Source organism: Cervus elaphus, chromosome 32 (assembly GCF_910594005.1).
Source record: "Cervus elaphus chromosome 32, mCerEla1.1, whole genome shotgun sequence".
Taxonomy (NCBI): domain Eukaryota; kingdom Metazoa; phylum Chordata; class Mammalia; order Artiodactyla; family Cervidae; genus Cervus; species Cervus elaphus.
The window spans coordinates 51,922,469-51,941,144 of record NC_057846.1 but is presented as its reverse complement, the minus strand read 5'-3'; the positions used below and the strand labels follow the sequence as shown (position 1 = coordinate 51,941,144).

The 18,676-nt window shown below is 41.5% G+C and overlaps 1 non-coding gene across 1 annotated transcript; it reads left to right on the top strand.

Moving 5' to 3' along the window:
• Positions 1-2,642: 2,642 nt before the first annotated feature.
• Positions 2,643-2,747, top strand: LOC122688155. The gene has a single exon (XR_006339373.1). It is a non-coding gene; the product is annotated as a U6 spliceosomal RNA (small nuclear RNA).
• The last annotated feature ends 15,929 nt before the right edge of the window (positions 2,748-18,676 follow it).

Genomic DNA, 18,676 nt, shown 5'->3' with positions numbered 1-18,676 from the left:
TGATGCTTTTGAACTGTGGTATTGAAGAAGACTCTTGAGAGTCCTTTGGACAGCAAGGAGATCCAACTAGTCCATCCTAAAGGAGAACAGTCCTAAATTTTCATTGGAAGGACTGATGTTGAAGCTGAAGTTCCAGTACTTTGGCCAATTGATGCAAAGAGCTGACTCGTTTGAAAAGACCTTGATGCTGGTAAAGATTGAAGGTGAGAGGAGAAGGGGATGACAGAGGATGAGATGGTTGGATGGCATTACCAACTCAATGGACATGAGTTTGGGTAAACTCTGGGAGTTGGTGATGGACAGGGAGCCCTGATGTGCTGCAGTCCAAGGGGTCGCAAAGAGTCAGACACGACTGAGTGACTGAACTGAACTGAACTATACATAAGGCATTGATTGGAGTTAAGGGTCCAAATTTAGAGGTGTTCATGCTGTAGGCATTAAGAAGAATGAGGGGTTCTTCTAACTGGAAATTTTCCTAGGTTTTTGGAGGGAGTGACATTTCACCTGGACGTTGACTGTTGGTCACAAAGATGGTTTGAGAGAAAGGAGGGGTGTTTGGGAGTGTAGTGGTGGTGGAAGGAGAACAGGACGAGTGAAGTGTCAGCAGGTGAAAGAAGAGGCCAGGCACTGGGATGCATGTGTGACCTAACATTTCAGTCTTTTGTGATGACCTTCATGTCAGCACCTTTCTGCCTGATGTAAGGTCAAGTGAGTGGGTTGGACAGTTTCACATGGTGACACAGCCTCATCTCAGGTGTCTACTAGGAGGTTTCTCTGATTTTTTTTTTTTTTTTTGCCTTCTTTGATGCCCAGAAAAGCTGTTCAGCATAGCAAAGATGGTCCACAAGTGTTGGAGGGTCATTGTCTGTGGAAGCAGCCCACAGCTAAGGGAATATGAGGATCAGTATGAATGTCCCAGAATCATCACAGGGACAATTCTGAGATACATTCTATGTGGTTTCTCAGCAGCCTCCAGTGGCACTGAACCACAGTAATCCATGGTGGTAACCAGCTCAACCATGCCTCTCTGCATTGGTGTTCGCTCCTTCCACCACCCGCTTCTTCTCCTCCCTGAGAATGGTCTCGACAACAAACTCCTTGCACCCAAATTCTTGTTGGAGAATTCCAAAATCAGACAATCAGACTTGCAGAAATGAGGCAGTATTCCAGAGACATACATCCAAAGTGGATGAAACCTCATTACAGTTTCTTCCTAGTTAGAAAGAATTATCCCTCCTTTTCTGTTTGCTTTTTCCTTGCTTTCCCCTCACTGTTATTTCAGAAAAATGGAACTGTAAGCCATACATTTAGACTACAATTACATGGAACTAGGCATGGCCTGTCATAGAAGGCAATGGCAATCCACTCCAGTACTCTTGCCTGGAAAATCCCATGGACAGAGAAGCCTGATAGGCTGTAGTCCATGGGGTCGCAAAGAGTTGGACAAGACTGAGTGACTTCACTTTCACTTTTCACTTTCACTTTTCACTTTCATGCTTTGGAGAAAAAATGGCAGCCCACTCCAGTGTTCTTGCCTGGAGAATCCCAGGGACAGGGAAGCCTGGTGGGCTGCCATCTGTGGGGGTCGCACAGAGTCAGACACGACTGAAGCGACTTAGCAGCAGCAGCAGCAACAGGCATGGCCTGTAGTCTGTAGTCCTCAAGGAGCTGAGTTTGAGGATTCTGTCCCAGTGCCTCTCCTCCTTTCAGTAAATGACAATCCATTCTTCCTGACTACAGGTGTTCAGGGCATCTCAGACTTTCCTTTTTTTCCCCACACCTGCCCATCAGAAAATCTGTCAGCTCCACCTTCTTGATACATGCAGAAGCTGGCAATCCTCAGCACCTTCACTATTACTGTTCTGGGTTAAGCCTGGGCTCCCCACTCTGGTTGTTCCAAGACCACCTTGCTCTCATGGTTCTTCCCTTAGTTCTCTGTGATCTCTCCTCAGCAAAATAGCCAGAGTGATCCTATTAAAATATAGGTGAGATTATGTCTTTCCAGTCCTCAGCAATTTTTTGTGGTTTCCCATCCTAATTTGAATGAAAGCCCTCATTGTTACAGTGACAGAGTAAAGCCAGGTTTTCCATGATCTTTCTATGTTTTTCCTTTTGTAACCTTTTTTATTACTACTCACCCCCTTGCTTATTTGACTCTAACCTACTGGCCTCATTGCTACCCCTTGGACAGGCCCGCATGAGCTCCCATGGAGAGCTTTGCCCCTGGTAACCCACATGGCACACTCCCCACCTCCTCAGCTATCTGTTCACCTATTATTTTCTTGTCAGTCCTTCCCTGTCTAAAACTGCACCCCCATCTGACACTTCCTTTCCCCTTCCCCTCCTTTGTTGTTCCTTTTTGAACTTCTCACCATCTACTGAGTATTTATTTTATTCATTTAAGACTTTCTAAACTTATTTCCATTCTAGGAGGCAAGCCTCATGAAAGAAAGTGGGTTTTTTTCCTTGGGTTTTGGGGTGAGGATCTCTTTTGTTCATTGTTTCCTTTCCAGCCTTAAGCAGCACACACACACACACACACACACATGTGCACGTGCACACACACGTGCACACACACACACACACACACACACACACACACACACACACTGATGGATGGAGGGTGAACAATGGATTTGCTGGTGCTCACTCACTTTGGCAGCACGTACAGTAAAACTGGAATGATACAGAGAAGATTAGGATGGCCCTTACGCTAGGATGACTTGCAAAAAACGTCCCATGTTTTTATAGCTGATTCACACTGCTGTACAGCAGAGACTAACACAGCACTGTAAGGCAATTATATTCAAATTAAAAATAAATGATAAATTTACTGGCTATCTGATAAACATGCAGATAGTTAATAAATGTGCCCCCAAATATTTAGTAAATGCCAAAAATATGTGTGTAAATATGGATGCCTAACATAAACAAAAATGAAAAAGAGGTATATGACTTGATTTAACCTCTCTGAGGCTTTTTCTTTTTTTTTTTTTTAGCTGAAAATAGGGATCCTATTTTCCTATACCTAACTCATGGGAGTAAATCAGATAATGCATTTTAAAATCTTAAGAGAGAAAAGAACCTAAGTAGATGGTAGGAATGACTGTTTATCAAAACTTGTGTCTTGATTTTTAGTTCAAGGTCTCGAGATTTATATCTTAAGCCACAAGAGGACTTTTTTAGAGGTTTTTAAAGTGATGTTTACGATAATGAGATTCACTTCTTTTGCAATTCATTTTTCTGCAGAAAGCAGATGGGAATGAATCCCTTGGCACCTCTGACTTGTTGAAAGTGTGTTGTGGAGTTTCTCAACTAGACCGCAGGGGCCATCAGAGCAGATATCAAGTTATCGTGCCACTTGCAACGTTCCCAGCGACACACCTGGTGAAGAGTACGCTCTCAGTGAGTCTGTCCTGAGGGAACAGAGAGGTAATGTCGAGTTCTCCCTTCATTTGAGATGTCCCATCCTCGGAGATGCAAGCTAACTCTATGTAGGATGGGTAAACAACAAGGTCCTACTGTGTAGCACAGGGAACCATATTCAGTATCCTCTGATAAACCACAATGGAAGATGTGAAAAAGAACAAACTGAATCACTTTGTTGTACACCAGAAATACATCATTGTAAATCAAGTATACATAGATTAAAACAATTAATAAGATGTCCCATTAGTGTGACTGAGATCTAGCAAGATCTATGATCCAGCAAGAGGCCACAAGTGTTGACTTCATCTCGTCCTCCTGACCCGCCTCCTCCCAGTCTTTGGTTTGGGCTGGTTTCTCCTTAGTGTTTCCACTGAGCTGCTCCCATCCATCTTCAGCACCCGACTGACCCGCATCTGTTCTGTTCTTATCTGAATAGAGCGCTGGGAGAGAAAGGCAGGAGCTGTACTGTTCCCACCGTGTCACAGGCTTACCTTTAGGGAGAGATCGTGTGGGTACCAGGAGGCAGAGTGAGCTGAACAGAGGTATTTGGGTTGTTTGTGGAAGAGCTGCAGTGGCTATTGCAAGGGGAGAGACGCTGATGTGGCACAGTGCCCTCCCATTTTAAGATCAAAGGACATCATCTACCATAATATCAAAAAACGAGGTGCTCTTTCCATGGGAACCTTTTTGCTTTTCAGAGAAAAATTGTTCTCATTTGTGGGTAGCATGGATGGTAGAAATGAAGAATTAGTCCAATTCTTAGTTCCATCTCTTAGTTCATATTTCATTAGTTTATCTCTTTGTTTCAGCGATTGCATCTAGCTTAGTTTCTTTTGTTTTCCTATCCTAGGATTGGAGTCTTTGTTAGTAAAATCGGCACAAAGTTATCTAAGCAGGTCAGCATCTGCCAGTTCAGGTCACCTGGCTTTTTTTCCCTGGAGGTGTGAAGAGAGGTGTTGATGAGTGACTGGGGGAGAGGCTTTTAACCTATTAACAGTCAATTTTGGGGAAATGTGTCATAATTTTTTTGTTTTATTTCATTTACACAGTTTTACAAATAAAATGTGGTGTCTAATAGGCAGAGGGAAAAAAAGAAAATGTGACTTACTGCCTTGTTGCTATGCCTTTTTTTTTTAGGACCTTAATCTTTACTTATTGTAGTTACTGGTTTAATGACAACATAAGTAGATTACCTAGGGTACGCTGACTGCATGAGCAATAGATCGCGAATATTTGCTGGTTCAAACAGGAGCTTACTTCCAGTTCACCTAACGGTCCAGGGATGGTTAATGGATCAGCAGACTGTGCTTCTTCACTGTCACTTAGAGACTCAGGCTCAGAGAGGCTCTGTCTTATACAGGCCTCTAAGTCACTCCGGTTTTTCCTCTCATTTTCCCTTTTCAATTGATAGGGAAAAAGAACAATTTTGTTTTTCCAGTCTTTTGATGTGGACCATTTTAAAAATCTGTTGAATTTGTTACAGTATTGCTTCTGTTTTATGTTTCGTTTTATTTGACTGCCAGTTGTGTGGAATCTTAGCTCCCTAACCAGGAATTGAACCCATGCTCCCTTCGTTGGAAGAAGTCTTAACCACTGGACCGCCAGGGATATCCCAAGAGCAGAAGTGGTATACCTGGTGTCTTCTTATATTCCAGTGACTAGAAGTCAGTTGCATGGTCATATCTACCTTGAGACGAGTCTGGATAGTGTAGCTATTAGGTTCCTAGGAAAGAGAATTTGAACCGAAGACTAAGTTCCAATGTTTTATTTGAGAAGTATAAGCTCAAGGCATCAGGAATGAGAACAAGGGGGTGAGGCAATGTGAGGTCACACGCTGACAGTTGCTTCACCAAGAGCTAAAAGAGATGGTAGGTCACTGAGCAGGTCCACCTACTCTGGTGAGCTGTATGGTGAAATCATGATGCAGAACATTCTGTGGGAGTGAGGAAGGAAAGATAATTTATCTGTCTGCCTCTCTCCCGTCTCCTGCCTCTTACTGGCCAAAGTTGGCCCCACCGTTTTGCCCTTCAACACAATTGGTGTGCACCATTCAACACCTTCATTGGCTTCTCAGACGCCAAAGCAAATGCTCTTTGATGTGGCATTTCATCTGAAGCTGAGTTGGAAAGGGGCAGGAGAAGATAGAGACTTGTGTGTGGCTAGTTGCCCTCAGGTAGCCAAGGCTCATGGGTCTGCACTGAGCAGATTGGTGGTTATGGCAACTGTCTGCAGGAACAGTGAAGCCAATCCAGTCTGAAAAGTTCCACAAAGATGTATTATAGTCTGCCCCTTGCACTGCTGGGATTCATTTATGTCCTCTAATTATATCTGGTTCACAAACTAAACCATGGGGACAGCATGGTATCCTTAGAATAAGAGGACATCACATCTCCTGGAAAGTGGAGGTGCAAAAGTCCACCTACTCACAGAGTCATCTTCAGGTTGCATCTTCCTGGAAGAGGTAAGAAGTATGGTGAAAGCACCTACAGGTCCCACTTCTGCTGCTGCTGCCCTGAGGCTCTGATGGATGTTTATCATCTCTCTCCTCCACTTCTGCTGTAGATCTCCCCACTCTCTGCAAGCACTTCCACCGGTCTGCTTCCCTCCTGGGCTGACCCAGACCTTCATTCTAAGGATTCTAAGCCCTTTGTTGTCCTGATGCTTTTGCGTTACAATTGGCCAGTGACAGTTATTACTGGGTATGTGAATACTAAGAAATGCCTCATGAAGATCCCATATTCATAGACATTGTGTAGAAACAACCCTAACTTCTCAGGGTCATCAAGGTCGATTATCTCAGCAGTAACGGACTTCTTTGATCACCACTGGCATGAAGAGTTCGAACTATACCAGTGGTAGATACAGCTTCTACTTCAGTGGAAATGGCATTGCATCTCCTGGGCTAAGTGCTCCTCCTTTGGGAACTGGAACTTGCAGACCCACAGAGCCTAGGATTGTGGAAATGGAAGCACAAGCCCCACCAGGGGATTATTGTGTATGATGATGAGAGGGGACACTTCTATTTCTGCTGCTTTGTTCTTGGACTTTTTGAGTTACTGGAGGCCTGACATCATGTGTCAGGCGTTGGTATGGCACACGTGCTGCCCCTGGGGGTCGGAGTCTCGCCTCCTCACCGTGGTGTTCCTGAGCTGGCTCCTTGGCTGAGCCTTTAATAGATCATTCCACTGCTTTTTTGGTCAGATGCTTCTGCACAATGAACTCATTTGTTATAAAGGCATGGATGATCTTAAAAATATACTTTAATCACCAACAAAGTCAAAACAGAATAGGGTGTGTCAGTGGTTTCATAAGCCTTAGGCTTTTATGTGAAGAATCTGAATACTCTTAGCAGAAAAATATACAGTATTTTATTATTGGCTAGAAACTTAAGGGGTCAAATAATTCAGCAGCTCCATTTTACAAAAGAAAAATGGAAGCCCCAAAAGAAAGAATGACTTTATGGCAAAACAGCTTGTTAATGGATGGGTCTTTGGCACATTCAAGTTTTTTGATTTCTAGATTCCTGAAAATTCCATCATATCAAGTAATCTTTTGAACAAAAAACAAGGTTCATCTTTTGGAAATTTAGAGTGAATTTTTAAATGCAAATCAGATAAGTTTCAAGATGACAATTGGCTTTGTTCATCTTTTGCCACGATGTATAGGACAATTGTATTTTTTTGTTCCTGGAAGGAGTGCAATTTTTCATGGAGAAGCAGGGGAACCATTCATATTGAGGCAATAATTACTTTCCAGCCCTTCCAGGGCTTGTTCAAGCCTCATGTCCTCCAGCACATATCCCCTAATTCTTTAGTTTATGGCAAGCTTGTCTTCTCCTTACTCCCACAGAAACTGTTGGTCATTTTTTTGTTTATTATTTTTACTGTAAACCAATTTTCACAAGATCACAATAAAATAAATGAAAAGAAAAAAGCTTATAAAATCCTGTCATTTCAACAAATTATACCATTTTCATTTTTAAAAATTATATTCACCCTTTACATGTGTAATTTGCCTTGTTGTTGTTTAGTCGCTAGGTCATGTTGGACTCTTTTGTGACCCCATGGACTGTAGTCCTTTAGGCTCCTCTGTCCATAGGATTTCCCAGGCAAGAACACTGGAGTGGTTTGCCATTTTCTTCTCCAGGGGAGCTCCCAGACCCAAGGGTCGAACCCATGTCTCCTGCATTTTCAGGCAGATTCTTTACCACTGAGCCACCTGGGAAGTTTGTGTAATTTGCATATCCCTGGATATTTTTGTCATCTTGGTGCAGACATGTACATATACATGTGTGTGTGTGTGTATATTTATAGTCATTTCCCCACTTGACATCTATGCGTGGTCACTTTTTCAAGTTGCCACATGATCTTTACAATTATTTTGAGTAGTGTTACCCACTACCTCTTGAATATATTTAAGAAATTTTACAGTTGATATGTCTAAGTGTAGACTTAGATTTTCCATTCAGTGCCATGCAATTTTAGACAGAAAACGTTCTGAACCGCTCTCTGTCATTTACTATCCCCTTCTTCCATTCATTTACAAGTTGAGTCCTACTACTACCTAATATTTCTTTTTTATAAACCCTTTTGTTCAGTTTCATCACTGGATTAGACTTCTTGAGGCTCACTTGTCTACTCACAGTAGGCTAGTACTGGCTACTATAATAGGTGGTTGCTGCTGCTGCTAAGTCACTTCAGTCATGTCTGACTCTGTGCAACCCCATAGATGGCAGCCCACCAGGCTCCCCCATCCCTGGGATTCTCTAGGCAAGAACTCTGGAGTGGGTTGCCATTTCCTTCTCCAATGCATGAAAGTAAAAAGTGACAGTGAAGTCGCTCAGTTGTGTCCAGCTCTTAGCGACCCCATGGACTGCAGCCTACCAGGCTCCTCCATCCATGGGATTTTCTAGGCAAGAGTACTGGAATGGGTTGCCATTGCCTTCTCTAATAATAGGTGGTTAGGGGTAGGTTTTTGCAGTTAATCCTCCCTAGAGACACACACTTAGTCTTTCTAAAATGAAAATCTGATGCTATGACACCTCCGCTTAAAAACAGTTAGTGATTCTCCTTTGTCTGAGTGGAGGTTGTCAGTCCTTAAAACTGAAGTTATTTTACACAAAAATGTAGATTTTTGGTTTCTCTTGTGAAATCGAGTATCTGGTCACAGGGTGGTCTGTATCCCAGCCGGGCACCAGAAGGCTGGAGTGAATAGAGGCCCTTTCTATAGACAAGGCAAGCGCTCTGCAGTCTGACACGAAGCCTCTCTACATCTGTTTTATTGATTTTAGCTTTCTGGCTCCTACACTTTGGAGTTTTAGAGCCTGTACTGTCCAGGCTAAAGCCTAAACTCTGTTGACTGTCACCCAAGTTTCTTCTTGCTGAGTTATTTAGCCTGATCTTCCACTTACCAAGAGTTAGAGAGTAGGTCCTCAAATGGGCCTTGAAATGCCCTCCTCCTCACTCTCACATCTGAGGAAACTCCTTTTTAAAATTTTTATTGGCTTTTAATTGGAGGATATTGCTGTGCAGTGCTGTGCTGGTTTCTGTCATACAACAACACAAATCAGCTGTAAGTGTGCATCTGTCCTTCCCTCCTGAACCTCCTTCCCACTGCAGTTGCAATGGGATATTTCTCAGCCATAAAAAGGAACAAATTTGAGTCAGTTAAAGTGATGTGAATGAACCTAGAGCCTGTTATACAGAGTAAAGTCGGAAACAGATAAACAAATGTCATATATGAACATCCATATATAGAATCTAGAAAAATAGTACTGGTGAACCTATTTGCAGGGCAGGAATAGAGATGCAGACAGAGAGAACAGATCAAGGGCTGGAGCCACATCTCCTGCTTAGCAGGTGGATTCTTTACCACTGAGCCATCTGGGAAGCTCATTTTTCAAAATGCTGTGGCTTAATTGTGACTATCATATGCTTTGCTGTTAATTCCTCCTTTTTCCTCTTATAAAATTTTTCAAGATAACTTGAGAACAAGTGAAAGTAAATCTGTTTTGGGAGAACTGAACCCAGTTTTACGACTAAGCTAATGTTACATGTTCTGGAGAAACGATGAGCCTAGAAGGCAGAAGAGACCATGAGACATAGGCCCATGGGAATTTGCGGAAATTTTGGAGCAGAACTTTGGTCTTCCATTAGCGAATGGAATGACTGAGAGCTCAGACAATTATTCCTAGCTCTCCAAAGAGAAGAAGATTCCTGGCTGACATTTGATTTACATTTGCATGTACACAAATGACAAAACGATATTTTATGAGAAGCATCTAAATCTAGAGTTTCTTTTCTTCTTCGTGAAGATAGTAAAATAATTAATGTTTTCCTTTCAGAATTGAATCAGAACTGATTTGGAAAATGCTTTCCAGTGAGCTGGATTTTATTCACAGTTCTGCCTGTTTACTGGATGCCGAGGGACTTGCCAGTGGGTAGTGGTTTAACCTCTCTGTGACCTCATGCTTTTTTGTGAGTAAAATGAGGGGTTACAGTTCATGCTTGCCTCCTGCACTTTGATCCATGTAACAGTAGTTGTGGGAATTTCCACATTTTTCTCTGCTTCCTAATGACATTCGCAGGTAGGATGACTGTATGTCCACATTTACCCTAAATAGTTCCAATTTATGCCTATTTCCTGGTGTAATTAGTAACAGTGCTCCATTTCACTCTCAAAAAATGTTTCGAACTGGAAAATTACATTTATAATTGTGATATTAATAGGAGTTCCTTGGATGTAAAAGTTTCAGTTAAATAGTTTTAGGCAAGTTTCTTAACTACAACACTTTGCTGAGCCTTTAACATGCTGATATACGTTACTGCTGTTGTTCATTCACTAAGTCCTGTCTAACTGTTTGTGACCCCATGAACTGCAGCATGCCAGGCATCCCTTTCCTTCTCTATCTCCCAGAGTTTGTTCAAACTCATGTCCATTGAGTTGGTGATACCATCCAACCACCTCATCCTCTGTTGCCCCCTTCTCCTCATGTCCTCAAGCTTTCCCAGCATCAGGGTCTTTTCCAGTGAGTCAGTTCTTTGCATCAGTTGGCCAAAGTATTGGAGCTTCAGCATCAGTCCTGCCAATGAATATTTAGAGCTGATTTCTTTTAGGATGGACTGGTGTTGATCTCCTTGCTGTCCAAGGGACTCTAATATACCTTATGATTTTCAAAAAGAGTATAGCTTTCAGGATTTTGGCTTTGGAATCCTTCTTTTGCTTCATATGGGAATAGATTAATGGTACTTATTTGGGGAAAGAATATGAAATCATCTTAATTCAACAAATACTTATCAATTGCTAAGAGCCAAGTCCTGGAAAAGGCAATGGAGAAATAGTGATGGATAGAACCTAATTCTGCCCCAAAGTGGTTTATAGTCTGATTTATATGTAAGGTGAATTGCAGTGGGAATTAAGACCACATGCAAAGGACTGTGTAGGAGAGTTAAGTTTTCAATCCCAAAATGTATCTCTTTGGCATGTGGATTATTTTAGCTGAAAACAATCAAGGCCCAAAGGACCCAGGAAGAACCTTTGATCTTCTCCCTAACTGCATAAAAGAATGTAGAGAGGACCCGCTCCAGGATGGGAGATGTCAGCGTAAATAACTATGGTGTGAACCACGTGTATGGACAGGGAGGAACCCAGTAAAGGCTGTTAAAATTCTGCTCTGTGTCCCATTGTCTCTGCTGGTCCAGCAAATATTTGCTTTTCCATCTTTGTGTGAATTGCCTTCTTTCCCTGTGAAGTTTGAAACCCCTACAACAACATTCTCTTTTGTCTTCAGCTGAGGATGGTTTTTAAGGTGAGGGCTTTGGCCATTTTAGCAAGTTCCTGGTTTTTCCTGAGTCCCTCCATGTATATATGGTACGAAATTTGGTTTAAGTTTCTCTTGTTAATCTGTCTCATGTGAATTTAATTCTTAGACCAGCTGGAAGGGTGGAGGAAAATGTCCTACTCCTGGACTAGTGCAGTTTAAGGTCATATTCTAGTTTTAATATTTTATTATAGTATGATGTAATTGGAAACCAAGATAAAACAGAATAAGTCTAAATCTTGAGTGGTATAATCTGTAAGACTTAATACAAATGAATATGTTTGCCAAATCTTTCAGAATATCTATATAATGGTCCAAAGAACCATTATTTTCATGACCATGCAGAGCATCTTATTTTTTAAGATTCATAGTCTTAACAGTATCCAAGAGGAAGTGACTTTTAGGTTATTTATGAAATGATACAAGAAATATTACTTTATGGAAAGACCTTGTGAGTAGACACTCTCATTAACAAGCTACAATAGAATTGTATGGTAAACAATAATAGCACTTAGTAATACACATTCATTTAATAATTTATTCACATTCATTTATAGTTTATAAAAGTCAGATTTTCTTTTGTAACAATCAGAATTCTCTTCTTACAAGACAGGGTGGATAACTTACCAAAGTTTTCATAGCTGAACTACATTTAAATCCAGGCAGTTTTTCTCCAAAATCTGCATGCTTTGTCACCACTAAACATATATGTCTATGGATACATGTGAGGGCTGTTGGTTTGATGGTTTCAGTGATCTCACATTAGTAGCCTGAAATCAGCCATGGTGAGAGTATTTACACTATGAAAATTAGTAAATGCTACAAATCAGAGCTCCTCTCACCCCACAGAGCTTTGCCAGCAGGCGAATGGTTACAGACACAGTTGGAAAGCTGAGTTTTGCAGGTATTCATTTGGGGAATTGCTGCTGCTGCTGCTAAGTCGCTTCAATCATGCCTGACGCCATAGACGGCAGCCCACCAGGCTCCCCCATCCCTGGGATTCTCCAGGCAAGGATACCAGAGTGGGTTGCCATTTCCTCCTCCAATGCATAAAAGTGAAAAGTGAAAGTGAAGTCGCTCAGTCGTGTCCGACTCGTAGTGACCCCATGGACTGCAGCCCAGCAGGCTCCTCCATCCATGGGATTTTACAGGAAATTGTTAGTACTCTTTATATATTGTCTTGGCATTTTCATCAAATACAGATATATTTAGCATAAATTGAAAGAGGATATACAAAATGAGAATTCTCATGATCATTAAATTATCAGATATGGGAGGGTTTTCAGAAAATTGAGTACTCTGTCCCTGGATTTCATTTCAAGAAAGCTTGGTTAGGAGTAAGTGTCCAAACACAGTTTTGCTTATACTTCTGAATTTCTGAAACCCATTTTTAGCATATTTCTCATGGAAAGTGGGCTTTGAATTCATCCTAGTTATTTATATATGCATATTTTCTCCCTATTAGAAGAAGAGCCATGCTAGATAGAGTCCACATCAGATCAGCATGGCACACAAAACCCAGCAAGGTGTTTTTCCAAAGGAACTGAGTTGAAGATTGTTTAAATAAATAGCCTTCCTCCCTGTTTCAAACACCGCTTGATGATGTGGGTAGAGTGGTAAAGGCTTATATAATTGTGTTACTGAATACAAGTTCCTGTTCCTGATGGACAGTGAGGCCAAACAAACTGAAACATCAAATTGGAGCAGAAAGAGATTTATTCCAGGGCCAAGCAAGGAGAATGGGTGGCTTGTACTCAAAAACCTTGACCTCTTTAACAGTTTTCAGGGGGAAGTTTTTATAGGCACTATTTGGGGTGAGGGCTGCAGGGTGTGTGGCTTTCCTCTGATTGGTTGGTGGTGAGGTGCCAGGGTGGTGCTCCAGGATCGTGGGCTCAGCCTGAAGTCACCAGGGTCCTTCTGCTGGGTCGCTTAGTTCCTGCAGAAGAACTGGAAGATATTGTAATGTTTATCCCTTGAGGAGGAACCAGGATCCTGTCTTCATTGCTACATTATAGTTTCTTGATTGTCCTTTGTTTCTGCATTTCCTTACTTCCCTGATTAGCAGCTGTCTCAATCTGCTCTTTGGTATTCAAGAAAGTCCAGGAGGCTTAAGTCTTTTCCCAAAAATAAGAAACAGGGGAACTCAGAAAAACATTGTACCTGGGAGGGCCCACAAGGTCCTTCTTGGTTTCAATTTTAGAATATTGTTTTCAATAAGTAGCTTTTAGGACTGGTGAAGGGGAAGATTTGGCCTTTCCCCCTTGCAGGTAGTAAGCCTGCATGCACTCAGTTATGGACTAGGGCACATCAGTGTAACCTGGGAGTGTGATAGAAATGCAATGTTTTGGACCCCCTCCCAGACATAATGAATCAGAATCTGCATTTAACAACATCCCCAGGAGATTTGTATGCATATTAATGATTGAGAAAAGCCAATTGAATCTTTTTCTAAAATTCACCCTGCTGCAAAAGCAGCTGACTATAACATATTCTTCAATGTTTGGAATTCTGATTTGTTTGATGGCTTAATGTGTATTGACTGCACCTGGTGTGCTAGATGATGCAAAGAAATTTCAGACCACCCAGGCATTGTTCTAGACTTGTCTTACTCTAAAATCAGAAGATGAAAACAATATACTATTTTTTATTTTTGCTTCAAACATATGTACACATAAAAGTATATATACATAAAGATTGAAAGAAGAGGAAGAGTGGGTAGGGGGACAATCAGATTAGAATCCCATTCTGCGAGATGTGGTCCATTGTTAAAATAAGAGCAGGTGAAGATGTTCATATATATACAGAGAAATAAAAGGAATTTCATCAACATCTAGATCTCTGGTCTAGGGAAAGGAAATGACTGAATGGCTGAATTTTGTGAAGACAAGATATCAGGATAATTGCTTGCATTTTCCTCTCCTCCTCCAGATGTTTTAGTATTGTGTTGACACAGCCCAAGCCTATTACTCTCAGACATTTTATGAATTTTTAGTAGAAAACGTTCTGAAAGCATTGATTTCATGTCTACATTCTATTCTTCATGAAAATTACAGTCTTTTAAATGTAATATTTGGTCAAGTCCTCTATTCTTTTGTTAAATTACTATTTTGTATAGTGAACGTAGAAGACTTCTTAGTCACTGTCGTTACGATATGATGACATTGAAATCATGCCAACTCAGATTGGGACTAGAACCCATGTGGCTGGGACTCGAACTTGGCCAAAATTCTTGGTCTTCTAGGTAAGATCACCTGCCTGGTTTCAAGACTTAATGAAGCTCAGGTTCTTGATCCCAGCAAATAATTCAGTGAGAGACAAAGTGATAGGTAAGAAGTGGATTTATTTATAGAGAAACATACTTCACAGACCGAATATGGGCTATCTCAGAAGGCGACAGGGACCTCAAAATGTAATGTGGTTAGCTTTAAAGGCTGGGTAACTTCATAAACTAATGTGTGGGAGGATTATTCCAACCATTTTAGGGGAGGGGCAGAGATTTCTGGGAACTGGGCTGTCATCCACAATTCGGTCATTGATAATCAGCCTTGTAGCTGTCTTGGTGCCTGTGGCTGTGCCACTTAGCTTGCCAATGTGTCGCTGTGAGTGTAGACCGAGGCTCCAGGTCTAGTGGAAGTCGACTTGTCTGCCATCTTGGACCCATTTGGTTTTAATGTTGTGTCCTCAAGCTATGTTATTTTTTTCAAAGGTTGTGCACTGCTCCCTTCCTTCCTGTTTCAAAATGAAATTAAGAATTTCGAAGGAGTCTAGAATCTGTTACTCCCAAATGTGCCACTTTGGCAAAATAACTTTTTTGAGTTGAAGGCAAATGAACTGAAGGCAGTTGAGAACAGATACAGGAAGTTTTTTACCTTCCCCTAATCTGCCTAAAACAGATGTTTCCAAACATGTTCCCAAACTCAGGTTCAACTGCTTGTTGCTCAGAAGCCAATACTTGAGAGACAAGTGTTGATTGGAAAGGGAAGGTTGCTTTATTCTGGAGGCTGGCAACTTGGGGAGAAGCTGAACTTATGTGCAAAAACCAATTCCTAAGATTCTGAGAAAAGAAGAGAAGCTAAAGACAAAGGAGAAAAGGAGAGATATACCCATTTGAATGCAGAGTTCCAAAGAATAGCAAGGAGAGATATGAAAGCCTTCATCAGTGATGAGTGCAAAGAAGTAGAGGACAACAATAGAATGGAAAAGACTAGAGATCTCTTCAAGAAAACTAGAGACACCAAGGGAACATTTCATGCAAAGATGGGTACAATAAAGGACAATAATGGTATGGACCTAACAGAAGCAGAAGATATTCAGAAGAGATGGCAAGATTACATAGAAGAACTATACAAAAAAGATCTTAATGACCTAAATAATCATGGTGGTGCGATCACTCACCTAGAGCCAGACATCCTGGAATGTGAAGTCAAGTGGGCCTTAGGAAGCACCACTACAAACAAAGCTAGTGGAGGTGATGGAATTCCCAGTGAGCTCTTTCAAATCCTAAAAGATGATGCTGTTAAGTTGCTGCACTCAATATGCCAGCAAATTTGGAAAACTCAGCAGTGACCACAGGACTGGAAAAGGTCAGTTTTCATTCCAATCCCAAAGAAAGGCAATGCCAAAGAATGTTCAAACTATCACAGAGTTGCACTCATCTAGCACGCTAGCAAAGTAATGCACAAAATTTTCCAAGCCAGGCTTCAACAATAAATGAACTGTGAACTTCCACATATTCAAGATAGATTTAGAAAACGCAGAGGAACCAGAGATCAAATGGCCAACATCTGTTGGATCCTTCAAAAAGCAAGAGAGTTTCAGAAAAACATCTCCTTCTGCATTATTGACTCCGTCAAAGCCTTTGACTGTGTGGATCATAACAAACTATGGAAAATTCCTAAAGAGATGGGCATACCAGACCTCCTGACCTGCCTCCTGAGAAATCTGTGTGCAGGTCAAGAAGCAGCAGTTAGAACTGGACATGGAACAACAGACTGGTTTCAAAATGGGAGAGGAGTATGTCAAGGCAGCGTATTCAAAAGCAGAGACATTACTTTGCCGACAAAGGTTCATCTAGTCAAAGCTATGGTTTTTCCAGTGGTCGTGTATGGATGTGAGAGTTGGACTATAAAGAAAATTGAGTGTGAAGAATTGATGCTTTTGTACTGTGGTATTGGAGAAGACTCTTGAGAGTCCCTTGGATTGCGAGGAGATCCAACCAGTCCATTCTAAAGGAGATCAGTCCTGAATATTCATTGCAAGGACTGATGTTGAAGCTGAAATGCCAATCATTTAGCCACCTGATGTGAAGAATTGACTCATTGGAAAAGTCTCTGATGCTGGAAAAGATTGAAGGCAGGAGGAGAAGGGGGCGACAGAGGATGAGATGGTGGGATGGCATCACCTACTCGAAGGACATGAGTTTGAGCAAACTCTGAGAGTTGGTGATGGACAGGGAGACCTGGCGTGCTGCGATTCATGGGGTCACACAGTCGGACATGACTGAGCGACTGAACTGAACTGAACTGATGATTCTGCTCAGGGTTTCCTGGTGGCTCAGTTGTGAAGAATCTTCCAGCTATGCAGGAGCATGGGTTCCATCCCTGGGTTGGGAAGATTCCCTATTGGAGGTCATGACAACCCACTCCAGCATTCTTGCCTGGAAAATCCCATGGACAGAGGAGCCTGGTGGGCTGCAGTCCATGGGTCACATAGAATCGGACTTGACTGAAGTGACTGAGCTCAAGATTATGACAGTTTTTAAAAGGAGAATCATTTGGGGAGGGGGTTAGAGTCTTTGTTATTATCTTCTACTGTATGCAGAACTTCTCATTGACTGGTGGTAAGATCAGAGTGTTACTTCAGGATATTGTCCTCAGCCTGAATTACCATTCTCTTCCTGGGTGGGAGTCTTAATTCATGTATCTCAGAGATAGTGTTGTGTATATTCCTTGAGGAGAAACCAGGGCCCTGATTTACCTCTGCAGTATTGTTTCTTGACAGCTCCTTCTTTGTTTCTATATCCCCTCTCTTGCCTGAATTGCAACGTTTAAATCTGCCCTTTGGAACACAGGGAAGGTCATGGAGGCTGAATGAACCCTAATTCTTACAAGGAAGAATTGGCAGACATAGAAAGGATTTGTATCCAGGAGCGCCCCATAGGTGTAACAGGGAAGAGTCTATTTTTGACTTCATGTTGGGTCTGTTTCTTTGACCATAATCCTCATTTTTTGGTTGCTTTTGTTATTATAATCATATGTAATATTCTACCTCAAAGGACCCTGCCTCTCTGCTTGACCTAAAACTAAAGTGCTTTTGTTTAACTCACAGGGAGAGACTCTGACCCTGCCCTCCTGTGAGAGACTCTAAGAAAGAAGCAAGGATGCAGCCCTCTCCTGGCTGGCCCCCGAGGAGACATTTGGAGATGGAAGGCCCTCTGACTGTGCTCACTCACCTCTCCCTCTCTTCATTTTACGTCCCCACTGCCTCTCCCTCTCTGTTCTGCCTTTTGACCGTAGTTTCTATTGCCTCTCTCTCTGGCTCTGTAACAGAACCTAGCATCCAGACCTTGACAAGATGGTTACTTTGAGATATTAGTCTGCTATCTTCTCGGTCAGCTGGCTTCCCAAATAAAGTCATATTCTTTGCCTCAACACCTCGTCTCTCAGATTCACTGGCCTGCCATTGTGGCAAGCAGACTGTGCTTGGATTTGATAACCCAGGGTCCTGCTCAGTTTTAAGAATGACTTTTTCTTTGTGAGGGTTTGCATTGAGATGAATTGCATTAACAAAATTATTAAAATAACCCTTCTCTTCCATTAGCTTTCCCTGTGTATTCCCTAGTAACCTTTCTGTAGTTTATTTTTCCTCAAAGAATAACTGCTTTTTCTTTATTAAAATGGTATATAAACATTTGAGTCTAACTTCTTGAATTTCATTTGTTTTTCTTTGAACACCTGTGGATGCAGAATATTAATACATCTTTTATTTTTTTTAATGTTAATGTGTCTTTGGTCAGTTAAATGCCTCCAGTCACTGAATCTGAGAGGTAGAAGAAAATTTCTTCCTCCCTAACAATTTTAACTCTACTAAAACTGAAAAATAAATTCATAAATCATTTTAAAAGAAGAAAGGAAGAAATGAAGAAAGAAGGATAAGGAGGTAAGATATGAAGTGTGTGGACAGTCTGAAACATCAGTAGAAATGGAATGAGAGTTTTTAGGAATTAGCTCTTTAATCATCTATTTCATCTAATCATTATTCAGCTGTCAGTGACTGCAGGCACACTGTATGGAGAGATTATTATTGTCACACCCTAAGCCTGCAGTGAGGTCAACTGTTGGATCAATAACAACTCTGCTCCATCAGATAGCGAATCTAAATGAGAATTGCCACTGTTAATCAGGTATCTTGAAATCCTTGAACAGGGCA